The 15,333-nt window shown below is 35.6% G+C and overlaps 1 protein-coding gene across 12 annotated transcripts in view; it reads right to left on the bottom strand.

The window, feature by feature from the left end:
* Pcdh15 (protocadherin related 15) overlaps nt 1-15,333 on the bottom strand; it is a 450,667-nt gene that overhangs the window by 275,720 nt on the left and 159,614 nt on the right. The window lies entirely within an intron of this gene.

Here is a 15,333-nt window from a genome sequence, read left to right on the forward strand (position 1 = left end):
CTTACTGTGATGAGTCTTGACTAATCTAACCCAACTATAGTAATTACATACTCTCTATGAAATTATTCTGAAAGTTTACACCTGTTTCAATCATTGTAATGAAGAAATATTTCGCTTAGTTAGAAAGGAGAAGACAAAGAAAACAATTTTCCCTTTTCTGTTTGTAGATGCTTCGGTTAGGATCTGAAACTTGGAACTTCAACATCTCTGTTGGGATTATTATTTTAACTAACTTAAAACAAAAAGTAATAATAAACTTACTTTATAACCCCGCCAAACCCCTCTTAGACATGTATCTAAAGGTGATAACTCAGAACAAAAGAAACACAGGTGCTGGGAAGGTGGCTCCGTGTTAGAGTGCTTGCCTTGCATACATGAGGCCCTGGGTTCGATTCCTCAGCACCACATAAGCCGAAAAAGCTGGAAGTGGCACTGTGGCTCAAGGGGTAGAGCGCTAGCCTTGAGCTGAAGAGCTGAAGGACAGCCCCCAGGCCCAGAGTTCAGGCCCCATGACCGACAAAAACGAAAAAAAAAAAAAGAAAGAAACACACTTTCATTCTCATGTTCATTGTAACTCTGATCACGATAGCCAAATGATGATCTCCAATGATCAATGAATGGATAAAATGTCATGTATAAAACATTAGCACATATTCACAAGATGCATAGATTTCATTGTCATATTCCCCAAAATGTGTAGGATCCAACTTGAACAAATTCACCTTCTCCAATATATTTCTGTGTTTCCTTTCAAACATTGTGTAATGGATTTCATTGTACTGTATACATATCGATGAATACATTTCCTCTTGATCACTCATATCTCCTTTCTCCTATCTCTCCTGCAATTCCTCTCCTTGCTTTCTCCACTTCATGTTCCCTTACCATAATATTGAATGGCTATTCAGTGGACTAGGAAGTGACTCTGAGGATTGGTCTGTCCTTTGTCCATTTATTGACTTCCTGTTCTCTTGTGTAGTGTCTAGTCTATCAATAAAGAGTGTGGGAACAGAGCAAAGTCATTGCCCCTTTTAATAATTTTGACACTTATAAAGGACAAAGTTGTCATTATTTTATTTGAATGATGGCAGTTTCACTGATCACATACTGTTATGGCTCCATCCCTTAATGCCATGTATCCCAAACATCTTGCCTTCATTTAAGACAGTCCAGAGTGACCCTGTGGTTCATTAACTTGACAGTTGCTAGAAAAATCAGGCATTTGGTTAGACAAGGACATAAAACAGGTTATGCAAGGTTTATGGCCACTTTCTAATGATGGGATGGAGAGGGGATGCAGGGGAGTTCGCACACCTACTTCACCCACATGGGAGAGAGGAAGAAGAAATGTTTATGCTACTGAAACTGCTTCTTCAGATATGATTCATCCACCATAACCTTTTAATTTATGTGTGACAGTGACTCAATTGCAGTTTAGATGCCATGACAGGACTCTGATGGCTCAGTAAGCAGGTGTTGAGCCTCAAGACACAAATACATTGGAATTAGAATATGGAATAATCAGTATTCTAGCTAACAACTGAGTTTTGCTCATTCATTTTCTCAGAAAAAGTATGTTTTGTTCATGTCTCAAAAGCATATTTCTAGATATAATTTGATATTCCTCATTATCTTGAAGGACTGAATGTCCAATCTAAAGAAGGAAGGTTCTGTTAAAGTAACACACACACTCACACACACACATACATGAATGTACATTTCTTGGCAACCAAAGAATAAAGCTAAGTCACAAATGTGCCTTGCTGAGCTTTACTAAGTCATTAACTGCAAGTTTATGGAAAAATATATAATGTCTTCTCTGTCTCTTAGAGGCCTTAAATTCCTTTTTTATTACCTTTTTTTTTAAATTTTTTTTGGGGTCCAGTCATGGGGCCTGTACTCTGGGACTGAGCACTATCCCTCAGTTCTTCAGTTCAAGGCTAGCACTCTACCACTTGAGCCACAGCGCCACTTCTGGCTTTTTTCTTTTTGCTTATGTGGTGCTGAGGAATCGAACTCAGGGCCTCAGGCATGCAAGGCAAGAGCTCTACCACTGAGCCACCTTCCCAGCCCTTACCTTTAAGTAGTTGTACAAGTAAGTTGCCATTGAACAGTTTATGAATATAATTAATTCATCTTGATCAATGTCACCTTTTCATCATTTTCTTGTAATTGTCATTATTTCACCCCTTCTCTCAATTTTCTTGGTTTTTTTTTTTTTTTTGGTAGGATAGGCATTCAAGTTTATTACTGTATTCTCCTCCCTTAAATAATTTCAATCCTACTTTCCACCATCTGTTTAAAATCATCTCCAGTATTTTCATCTTTCCCTCCTCTGGTATCTTCTGTCTCTTTCTATCTTTTTGTCTCCAAGTTTTCCTCACTCCCTCCAGTGAGGAATGACTCATTTTATCTTTGAACTCTGATAAACAGTGTCAGATTTGTCCCAATTGGTCTCTAGGCAAACATTATATGCTCGTCTCTGCCATCAGATCCATCTGCTGATGGATCTATAGACTGATTACCATTAGTAGGGAATCTCATCTAATATTATTACCCAAAGTAAACTAGAGAATTTATCAATATTATATAATCTTTGACCACTCAAAAGGGACAGATATTAGGCGGGTAATGTGAGATTTAATCTTAATAGAAACATTAAGACTGATCATTGTTACTGTTTTCTTCTGATACTCCTTCTCCTGTATAGAAATAAAATCCCAACCATTCACATTTAAGGATATATTGAAAATTATATTATAGTTAACCTTGTTCTAATCAACTTTTAGGGAATAGTGTTTGGAAGTCCTGATCTGACATCAGAACTAAGGTTAAAAAGATTTCAACATAGTGCCTTGTATGTCTCATTGTGACAGTGTGTCAGCCTGTATCCTTATTTCAGCATTCTGTTATTACCCTTCCCCTCTTCCATTTAGAAAAATGCATATTCAAGATGCAGGGCATTGGAGTCAAATACAGTGAAAACAGGGGTTAAACCATGGGAGGAGAACATACAAAAGAAACAAAAAAAATCACACAGTATAAGTACATTAAGAACACAGCAACAAAGGTTAAACCTCTCCTGTCCCTTTCTTGTGGTTCATTTCATTGAGTATCATCTTATATGGTCATATGTGCATAGTTTCTCACCTTTTCTGTTTGTCCTAGACATATAATAGTTATTTCAAATCAGGGAAACCATGGGACTTATGTTTCTTTGGGCCTGGCTTACTTCACTTAATATGATTTTTTCCTAGTCTTTCATTTCCTAACAAATAGGACAGTATCATTCTTTCTGATAGACACATAGAATTCATATATATATATATATATATATATATGCATATATATATATATATATGTATATCACATTTTCTTGATCTATTCATCTACTGAGGGGTTTCTGGGTTGATTCCATATCTTAGCTATGGTGATAAACATATGATATGCCATAAACATGGTTGTGCTGACAGCTTTAAGATGAACTTTACACCTTCAGAGGGAGGGTGGGAGAGAGAAGTTGGGGGAGGTGGAGAGTGAAGGGAACATAGGGGAAAACAAAGGAGGGGATAATAATGCTCCATAGGAAATGTACTCATTACCTCACTCACATAACTTTGTACAGTATCTTTACAATAAAATATATAGATATAGATATATTAAAAAAAAGATTTCATCCATGAGATAAAAAAATTCAGGTTCCAAGTTTTATACGAAGAAGTGTTTGTAACACTTATGCAGGATTGTTTGTTGTTACGTAAGAATAGTATGGGAATATGAAATTCCCATGATAAAATGCATAATAAATGAATACAATTTTAAACTAACCCAATTCTCCTGTTCATCGGCATAAAATAAGAAGTAACTGTTTTTGCTTAGCTTGAAATATTTTAATAACATCTGAAATTTGACTTTAACTTACACGCAGAACTGCTTAAAGATGGTGAGTTGTTAAAAAAAAAAACCACTTGGATTTGTACTTCCTGACTCAGGAGATTCAAATGTATTACATGCTTGAACATTACAAAATAAAGCATAGGTTTTTGGCTATCAATTTATTCAAAGCTATAGGGAGTTGAGCATATTCCCAAAAGAACAATCTACTCAAGAGGGAGTTGATAAAAGATGTAACCCTCCCCCCCTCCCCCCCCCTGCACCAGCCACCACACACACTGCAACACCACTCCAATACTTCCAAGAGTAGAAGATACCTATGAATACTGCTTCAGTGTGCTCAGTGCTTTCTGAGGGGCAGTGGTCCTCAAGAAAAATAACAACCCTGCATCTTTAGTCCAGGAGAGGCTGTCACAAGGATATGTCTTTTTTATTTATTGTGAGAAAACTGTACAAAGGGGTTATAATGACATGGGCAAGATAATGAGGACATTTCTTTTTTTTAATTTTTATTTTTATTTTTTGGTGAACATACTGTACAGAGGGGTTACAATTACATGGGCAAGATAATGAGTACATTTTTTATCAAGCATTGCAACCTCCTCCTTTGTTTACTCTTCACATCCTGAGTACATTTCTTATCAATCATTGTAGCTTCCTCCTTTGTTTCCCCATCCCATCCTCCTCCTGCCCCCCCCACCTAATCCCCCCCACCCCCAAAGTTGTAAAGTTCGTTTTTCCACATAATGACTTGTACATCTCATTGTTTCAATGGATCCACGTGTATCCCTATTTAAACGATGTGTTTTTTTCCCTTCCCCTGCACAAATTATACCAACCTCAAATACAGTGAAAGCAGGGGTTATACCATGGGGAGGGACATACAAAGCAACAAAGAAATATCTTATAAATGTGTTAGAAACAATCATCTGAAAGAAAAAAAAAACATTTGAATACATATTTTAGAGTTCATTTCCCTAACATCAACTTATCTGACCATTTCTGCTTGTCTCAGATATACTAGTTATTGCAAATAAGGGAAACCATGGGACCTAAGTTTCTTTGGGCCTGGCTTACTTCACTTAATATAATTTTTTCCAAGTCTTTCCATTTCCTAACAAATGGGGCAATGTCATTCTTTCTGATGGAGGCATAGAATTCCATTGTGTATATATACCACATTTTCTTGATCCATTCATTTACTGAGGGGCATCTAGGTTGGTTCCATATCTTAGCTATACCGAATAATGCTATAATAAACATAGTCATGCTGGTAGCTTTAGTGTGGCCTTGTTTGTGATCATTTGGGTAAATGTTCAAAAGTGGGATTGCTGGGTCATAGGGGAGCTCTATGTGGAGTCTTTTGAGGAACGTCCATACTCCTTTCCAAAGTGGTTGAACAAGTTTACACTCCCACCAACAATGCAGTAAGGTTCCCTTCTGTCCACATCCCCTCCAGCATCTGTTGTTGTTAGAGTTCTTGATTATAGACATTCTAACTGGGGTGAGGTGGTATCTCAATGTTGTCTTAATTTACATTTCTTTTATGGCTAGAGTGGTTGAGCATTTCTTCATGTGTCTATTGGTCATCCTTCTTTCTTCTTCAGAGAAGTTCTCTTTAAGTCTTTAGTCCACTTATTTATTGGGCAGTTGTTTCTTTGAAGATTTGTTGTTGGGGGATTTAATTTTTTGAGTTCCAGGTATATTTTAGATATGAGACCCTTGTCTGTTGTAAGGCTAGAGAAGATCTTCTCCCAATCTGTGGGTTTTCTATATATCTTGCTAGCTATGTCCTTTGTCATGCAGAAGCTCTGCAATTTCATGCAATCCCATTTGTCCATCTTTCTTTGATTTGTTGTGTTTCTGGGTCTTTATTAAGAAAATTTTGGCCTGTGCCAAGGAGTCCTAGGGTTTGTTCTATTCCATCCTGTAATGTTTTCAGGGTGTGTGCTTTGACTCCGAGGTCTTTGATCCATTTGGAGTTGATTCTAGTGCAGGGTGATATATAAGGTTCTAGCTTTGTTTTCTGCAAGTAGTGAACCAATTTTGCCAGCACCAGTTACTGAAGAGACTGTCTTTCTTCCATTCTATTTCTTTAGCTCTCTTATCGAAAATTAGATGGCTATATTTTTGTAGGTTCATTTCTGGCTTTTCAATTCTATTCCATTGGTCCTCAGGTCTGTTCTTGTGCCAGTACCAAGCTGTTTTGATTACTATGGCTTTGTAGTAGAGTTTGAAATTTGGTATTGATATTCCTCCAGCACTGTTCTTTCTGTTGAGGATCGTTTTTACTATTCGGTGTCTTTTATTGTTCCATATGAATTTTTGGATTGCCTCTTCTATTTCTTTGAAGAATGAGGATGGAATATTGATAGGTAGCGCACTGAATTTGTAGATAGCCTTGGGAAGTATTGCCATTTTCAAGATGTTGATCTTTCCAATCCAGGAGCATGGGAGTTATTGCCACTTTCTAAGTTCTGTTTTGATTTCCTTTTTCAAGAATGACATTGGCCCATTTGTTAGGAAATGGAAAGACTTGGAAAAAAATATATTAAGTGAAGTAAGCCAGGCCCAAAGAAACATTGGTCCCCTGGTTTCCCTTATTTGCAATATCTAGTATATGTCTGAGTCAAGCAGAAAAGGTCAGATAAGGTGATGTTAGGGAAATGAATCAATCCTAAGATATGTATTCAAATGTTTTTTTTTCTTTCATGTGATTTTTTCTAACACATTTATACGATTATTTCTTTTTTGCTTTGTATGTCCCTCCCCCACGGTATAACCCCTGCTTTCACTGTATTTGATGTCGGTATAATTTGTGGAGGGGAAGGGGAAAACAAGTCGTTTAAATAAGGATACAGGTGGAACCTTTGCAACAGTGAGAAGTACAAGTTGTTATGTCGAAAACGAACTTTACAACTTTGATGGGGGAAGGAGGCAAGGAGGATTTGGTGGGGGAGGAGCCGGGGGAGGATAGGAAAGGATGGGAAGGGGAAACAAAGGAGGAGGCTACAATGCTTGATAAGAAATGTACTCATTATCTTGCCCATGTAATTATAACCCCTCTGTACAGTATTTTCGCAATAAAAAATAAATAAAAATTAAAAAAAAAATTTTAAAGTTTTTATCATAGAGGTCCTTCACTTCTTTGGTTAAGTTAATTCCTAGGTATTTTATTTTTTTGTGGGACTATTACAAATGGAGTTGCTTTCCTAATTTCAGCCACACTTTTCTCATTGTTGGCATATAGAAGAGCCAAGACCACAATAAAGGCCAAGAAACCACACCCAAAATGAGAATCTAAGAAACACAGGAAGACCCCAGTTGCCGTAGTCCCCAAGAAGGTGGATAAAATGGCAGGAACTCCCAAATATCTCTCAGTCTTCTCTCTCAACATTAATGGAATTAACTCTCCAATTAAGCAACATAGACTGTCTAGTTGGATTAAACAGCAAGATCTTTCTATCTGCTGCCTGCAGGAGTCACATCTTGCCCATAAAAACAAAAACATTTTCAATGTGAAAGGCTGGAACAAAATCTACCAAGCAAATGGCCCCCATAAACAGGCGGGAGTTGCAATCCTAATATCAGATAAAAGAGATTTCAAATTAAAATAGTAAGAAGAGATAAAGAAGGTCACTACATACTAATTAAGGAATCGTTCCTTCAGGGAGATATTACAATTCTAAATATCTATTCGCCAAACAACGGAGCACCCAAATTTATCCAAGAAACATTACTTTCCCTCAAATCCCACAAATATCCAAAGACATTAATTGTTGGGAACTTTAACACACCATTTTCCCCACTACATAGATCAACTGGGCAAAAACTCAACAGAGAAACCGCAGATCTAAACAACTGCATAGATCAACTAGATTTAACAGACATCTACCGAATATTTCACCCAACAGCTTCATAATACACGTTTTTCTCAGCAGCACATGGAACATTTTCCAAAATAGACCACATTTTAGGCCACAAGCAAACGTCCAAATTCAAAAACATTGAACTTATACCTTGTATTCTCTCAGACCACAAGGGAATAAAATTAGAACTCAACACCAAAAGCCACCAAAGAAAGTCCTGTAACACATGGAGGCTGAACAACACACTGCTGAATCAGGAGTTGGTCATGGAAGAGATTAGAAAGGAAATTTAAATGTTCATGATATTCAACAAAAATGAACATACAAACTACCATCTCCTCTGGGACACAGCAAAGGCAGTACTCAGGGGCATGTTTATAGCTCTGAGTTCCTACATCAACAAATTGGAGAGATCTGAAACCAACAATTTAATGAGGCATCTGAGCCTCCTTGAATAAGAAAAGCAAGATAAACCCCAATCCAGTAGACGGAAAGAAATAATTAAAATTAAATCAGATTTAAATGAATTAGAATCCAAAAATACCATAGAAAGAATCAATAAAACATAGAGTTGGTTCTTCGAAAAAATTAACAAAATTGACAGACCCTTAGCAAATCTTATCAGAAAAAGAAGAGAACACACTCAAATAAATAAACACAGAGATGAGAATGGAAACATCACCACAGAAACAACCAAGATTCAGAACATTATAAGAGAATACTTCTCAAAACTTGATGCTAATAAGTTTGAGAACTCGGCAGAAATGGACCTTTTCCTAGCAAATATTGACATGCTGAAACTAAACCAAGATGAGTTAAACCATCTTAACAGGCCCATATCAAGCATTGAAATAGAAACTGCAATAAGAGACCTCCCATCTAAGGAATATGTATTAAGTGATCTGTTCATCATTTCTGACCAATGATAAAAAATAAAAATAAACAGTTTTCTAGTCTAGCATGAAGAAAATTAAAATTAAAAAATGTGAGATGCTAATCTCTTATATGACCAGTTTTGTCACCTTGATAACAATGGTATTTAATCTACCAATATGATACATCTTATAAACTTGCTTATTTTGTTATGAGATGCTGAGGGCTGGGAAGGTGGCTCAGTGGTAGAGTGCTTGTCTTACATGCATGAGGCACTGGGTTTAATTCCTCAGCACCACATAAACAGAAAAAGCTGGAAGTGGTACTGAGGCTTAAGTGGTAGAGTGCTAGCCTTAAGCTAAAGAGCTGAGGGACAGCGCCCAGGCCCAGAGTTCAAGATCCACAACCAAAAAAAAAAGAAAGTTTCAGCCAAGTATGTCATTACAAATTATGACCTGTTTCAAAATGTTTTTGTTATTGTTCTTGGGGAGTTGATTTTTAACTATTGAGTTAGTCAATGAATTGTGAATTGTAGGCCCCTTTGTTTTATACTACCAAGAAGGTAAATAGCTTTGCTAAATGGCCAATGTTTGTACAACTACATAAGGATTAAAAATTTATCAATAAATATTTTAATTTAAAAAACAAGATTTAACAACTATGGTAATGATAATGCATATCTGGTGGACAATTACCCTCATTAAATTATTAGTGGCTCATAACATTTGACAGATTTTCTGAACTACCAAGTCAAATGAGATGGCTTAAATATTCTTTAGTAAAAGCGGTGTTAAGTAAAGTAAGCAGACCCAAAGAAACATAGGTCCCATGGTTTCCCTTATTTGTAAAAACTAGTATGCATCTAGGATTATCTTAGCAGATGAGAGGAATAGCTCAATAGTTCATATGTACACATGATCATAAAAGACGAAACTAACCAAAATGAACTCCAAGACATAGTCACTATAAGTTTTACTTTGTTGTTGCTCTTAATGTACTACATGATTTCTTTTTTTCTTTTGTGTTTTTCCCTTTATGGTTTAGCCCCTGTTGTCATTTTATTTGATTTTAGTATCCTGGGTCTTGTATATAAGTTTATCTGAACTGAGGTAGGGAAGGGAAACAACAAAATGGTGATACAAAGAACACAAGGGGACCCTATGCAACAACAATACCCACAAGACTATGTTGGAAATGATCTGTACAACTTGAAGGGGGAGGAAAGAGGAAGAAAAATGAGGGAGGGGGTAACATGTTTGACAAAAAATATACTCACTACCTTACTTACATAACTGTAACCCCTCAGTACGTCACCTTGACAATAAAATTTTTTAAAAATAGGTAAAACTATCATGTTGTAGGTAACTAGAGTGATATTTAAAATTTCCAGTGATTGAATTAAATGTGAAAGAGGACCCATTCATTGCCCCAACCAAGTCCCTTTTGCTCCTTTGGCTTGCTCTCTTTCTCTGAGTCCTCTTCTCTTCTGCAATTTATCTCAAATTCAGGAAGTGTGAGCCTTGCAGGAAATCATATTCATGGCCACCCACTAAAACCCACCACACAATCAGAACTGACTTAAGTATCAAACAGTCCATAGTAGATGAGGAGTGCTTAACTATGCATACTTTTGACCTTTTCTCCCCATGCTTTTTTCCTATATATTGTAGCACGCTTAAAATAGATATTAATTCCTTAAATCCCATCTGTCTTCACCACATGATCCTACTGAATGAATTCTTTATTGTCCTCAACACAACTGGCTTCTCATTTGGTGTACTTGAGAGAGTAGCCTAGCCTGGTCTGTTGGATCCCTCAGAATGAGACAATTGAAGAATACTCTGGTAAGAAGCTGACAAAGAAATATTACTTGGCATGATTTTAAGCAGTATTCTAAACCTATGAGGACCTAATATGTATTTCCTTGTATAATACATGTATATGTAATCATTCTACTTCATTTCAGCAAGAACACTTCAAATCTCATCAACCCTCTTTTCTGGTGCTTGGCCAGGTACCTGGTTCCCGTGATGTCTATCACTGCTGCCTATTGGTAGCATGAATTGTCTTAGGTGGGTTTTACATTCCCTCTTAGCTATGGAAAATTGTCTCAGTAATTTTTACACAAATTTTCAAACATTGTCCTTGACAATGTTTACACAATTCCCACTTATCTTGTTCTATTCCACAATGAAACCAATCTATCCTCCACTGCAAGCCTCATTGTAGTGGTTTCTATAGCTACTGCAATTTTTCTGTAAATTTATCCTCATCATACTTCCATAAGTATTATTGAGTAATTGTACATTTGACATCCCTGGGGTTTGAAATTAGGGACTTGCCCTTGATGGCACATACTTTACACTGTACTCTGCTAGTCTTCCCCTCCCCAAGGCTAATGCTTCATTAGTAGTAGTAGTAATAATAATAGTAGCTGTTGTTGTTGTTGTTGTACAAGGGAAATGTTATTTAACAAAGCAACATAAAAATAATATGCATCTTTGTCTGTGTCACTCCCTTCAACAATCTCATCTCCCTCAGCCCACCTTTTCCCTTCCATTTCTCAATTTTGTGGCATATATAATAAATTTTTCACTACACCCCCTCCTTTATTGTCTACCTCTCTCCCTTTGAGCCTCTTTGCAAGTACCCGTTTCTTGGTGTTCATTTTGTTGGGCATTGACTGCTTATCTTCTTTATGTTTGTTATTTCATTTTTTTTGTTTCATAAAGAATATTGCTTCAAGCCCAGGCTGGCTTATACTATGGCCTTCCTATTTGTTCCTTTCCTTATAGATGTATTGACAGACATGTGTCATACAACGCACCTGACCATGCTTTGGGATGTACTCTTGTGAAGATTTGCTTGTGAAGGTTGTCCTCAATTGCTATCTCCCATTTCAATCACCCATGTTGCTAAGATTATAGGCTTGAGCCACCATGCCAGTTACAAATTTTCTTTAACAACCCTTTAGAAGATGTCTATAATTATATATTTACTAATTATATATATATATAATTTTTGCACACATATGTAAAATTTTGCATATGTATGTTAAAATTGTATATATATATATATATATATATGTAACAGCTATAAACGAGTAGATTATGCTGCAGGAAAAAACCTGCACATTTCTATTTCTTACTCTTCATATTTAAACATCTAGCACATATTAGCAAGTCTGTTCTGCTTATCTTAAGACATTGGGGATAATGGATGCTATTACTTTCTCTTTTTCATAAGCCACAATATTGGAGAAAGATATAATAACTTGTACTATGGTTTATTGAACTCACTTTTTATTGACCAAGGCAAGTAATTTCCTCAAAGAAAAAATATTTTTTTTTGTCGGTCATGGGGTTTGAACTCTGGGCCTGGACGCTGTCCCTCAGCTCTTCAGTTCAAGGCGAGCGCTCTACCACTTGAGCTACAGCGCCACTTCCGGTTTTCTAGTGGTTTATTGGAGATAGGAGTCTCACGGTCTCTCCTGCCCGGGCTGGCTTTGAACCGCGATCCTCAGATCTCAGCCTCCTGAGTAGCTAGGATTACAGCCGTGAGCCACCGGCGCCCGGCTAAGAAAAAATATTTTTATATTTGATACTTTTTTATTTAAAAGATCATTTGAATTTCAACAACAACAAAAAAAAAACGGCAAGAGAAAAGGTAAGCTGAATTTAAGTGTTCTGATTTTATTAACAGACTCATTAAAGAGCTTAGTTGTGGGAACTTGGATGTAAATGAAATTTTATAATTTTGTAAGTAAAAATTCCTCCTCTACCTTTCTGAATTTGCTTTTAGTAAATTATGTATCCTTCTCATAAAGAAAGCATAGTTGAGATGAGAAAATCCAGACAATGTAAACAACCATATTTATTTATTTATTTATTTATTTGCCAGTCTTGGTGCTTGAACTCAAGGCCTGAGCTTCTTTGTGCTCAAGGGTAGCTCTCTACCACTTGAGCCACAATGGCACTTCAAGCTTTTTTTAAATAGTTTATTAGAGATAAGAATCTCATGGACTTTCCTGCCTGGCTGTCTTTGAACCGTGATCCTCAGATCTCAGGCTTCTGAGCCAAGAGTACAGGTGTGATCCTCTGATGCATGGCTAATTGTTTTGTTTTTAAAACCAAGAGAGATATCTCAAAATAGTTTTTAAAAAACAAAGCTGTTCACATTGATTCAGACATCCCCAGAATTGGGTATTACAGTGTGAAGAATTCTTAGTCCCTGACTCATGCTAAGCAATTTAGCACTTGGTGTTACTCCTTTGTCTTAAGTCTGGGCTGTACCTCATAGAATATAGCCAAGTTGAGAACCTGTCATCTTTTGATTTACATTATATTATGTGAGGCTCTGTCTTGTTAATTGGCTAGCTCTAGATATTCACTGTTACTCAGAATGCCAATATTTTTATATATAGTATATACAATCTATAACATATACAATTATATAACAATTACATATTGTGTGGTATAGTACTGTTATAGTATAATATATACTGTTAAAATAATAGTATATACTTTTATTATTAGAGTATAACACATACCAATATATACTCTATTATGTACATAGTATGTATTATATTATATATATAGTATGTAATAGCATAATTTATCTTCATTAATGTTTGTCATCTGTCCTTTGTATATGTATTTGAGACAAACTGTATAATTAGACCATTAATGAGAGGATTTTTATCATTCTTTCTCTAGCTTTCTCCTTTCTAGTATTTTGTCTTCATTTTCCGTAAATTTTGATCATCACAAAATCCATACCCTGAATTTTCTGGTCACACTTTCTACCACTTTTTCAGAGTGTCAAGTTGATGCTGAGTTAAAAAAAATTCATAACTTCAAAATTTCCAGTAATCCTCCCCTTAAAGATAATTAAAATGAACACTAAAACTTTCAATGTAATAGTCAAATGGTTGAGAATCCATAATGAAATGAAAAATGTGGAAGCAGACAGAGAAAAATGACAAGTTATATATGGGAACATGATTAAATTTCCAGCTACTTCTCTTATTAGTAACCTTGATTAAAATCCTGGAAAGTATTGGTTCAGAATTCTTTGTCTTATTTTAGGAGATGAGCTACACTAATGGTCTACAAGAGTTCAGTAAATGATAGGAATTCAGAAGTTACAAGTGGAGACACAGAAATTGCTTCAGTAGAAGGAGTTGTAGAACTCAGTACCTGCTGATTGTTGCTTTATTAGAAAGCAAAACTGCTGTGTACATATTTCTGTTTGTCAAGAGAAGAAAGAAAGCTACATTTGAACATAAAATTTAATGATGTTTTAGATATTACCTCAAAGATTGTTTAAAATAATGTGGAGTCAAATAATGTAGCTATAGTTTGAGTAAAACTCCAGGTCACTCACTTACAGTTTCAAGTATTGAAGAATAAAAGCAATAGATAGAAGAAGGCAAGTGAACAGATTTTTAAGTGAAAAAAAATCTACCTTTATCATATTTTAAGATACAGTCTTAGTTCAGTATGGGATTCATTTGAATGAAATTATAATTGTAGTTCACAAAGTCAGAGGTGACCATATTTTTCAGATTAAATTATATATTCATTACACATGCAATTTGTTTTGATATAAAAAATAAAAAGGATGGTAGGGGAAAAACAAAGGAGGAGGCAACAATTTTGGATAAGAAATGTACTCATTACCTTCCTCCTGTAACTGTAACCCCTCTGTACAGTATTTTCACAATAAAAAAATTTAAAAAAATAAGTGGTATACATGGTGTTATAAAGAAATTGATTAATTGTTTAATCATAGCAGAAAAACAAAAAACAAAAAATCAGGTATTTCTCTCACTAGATCTCACTAGAAATAAAAACGGGTAAAAAAGCTTACATTAAATTTTCAGGATGACTAAAGGTGAATTCCCAGAATAGTAGGGCTTGATTAATGCCTTCTCTTCCCATGTACCATAAGTTAAGAGTGTGTTTTTTGTGGGTGTTTTTTTTTTTTTGATGTCTGACTCCTTTTCCCCGGTGAATTCTGTCTTGGCCTTGAGAATTTCTTTATTTATTCCACAGGGGTACTAACTTTTCTAAAATTTGTTTTTGCTTTTATAACTTTGAAACTGCATGTGGCTGATTGGTTCATGCTGTTGGTAGAAAAAGGAATATAATTGTATATAATGGCAAATCCAAAAATCTTTGATAGGCAGAAACATTCAAAAGGGAATATTTGAAGCTAGTAAGGAATTTCAGCCCCACAAAACCTCTGAAGCATAGATTCTCAGTAATATCTTCCCTATCTTAAAGTGCATCTAAACCTCAAACAGTTTTATGTCTCCTTCAAAACAAAATTTCTCTACAATATATATTCTGAATCTGATGGTTTCATTTTTATAGCTAGAAGAGTAGAGATTAGAAAATAACAGGTAATATTACCTAGAAATGTGGAACTACACATATAATTTTAAGGAAAACTACTTTAAGAGCAGAGGGTGAATGGTTCAGAAACACATTTTTGTCATCCGTTATCTTTTCTGTTCTTAAGAGGAAAGTGTTTCCTCTTGCTCTCCACTGCTTTCTGCTTCTTTTCCATTTTGTTGTTTTCCTTCATGTTGTCATCACCTTTCATTCAGTTTCACTGCTTCTGCCTACAACATGTTGATAACCTCCCCTTTAAGGAACATAAAACCTCTCAAACCTTCCTTTATAATTTTCCC

Source organism: Dipodomys spectabilis, unplaced genomic scaffold (assembly GCF_019054845.1).
Source record: "Dipodomys spectabilis isolate Male_0828 unplaced genomic scaffold, ASM1905484v1 ptg000207l, whole genome shotgun sequence".
NCBI lineage: Eukaryota > Metazoa > Chordata > Mammalia > Rodentia > Heteromyidae > Dipodomys > Dipodomys spectabilis.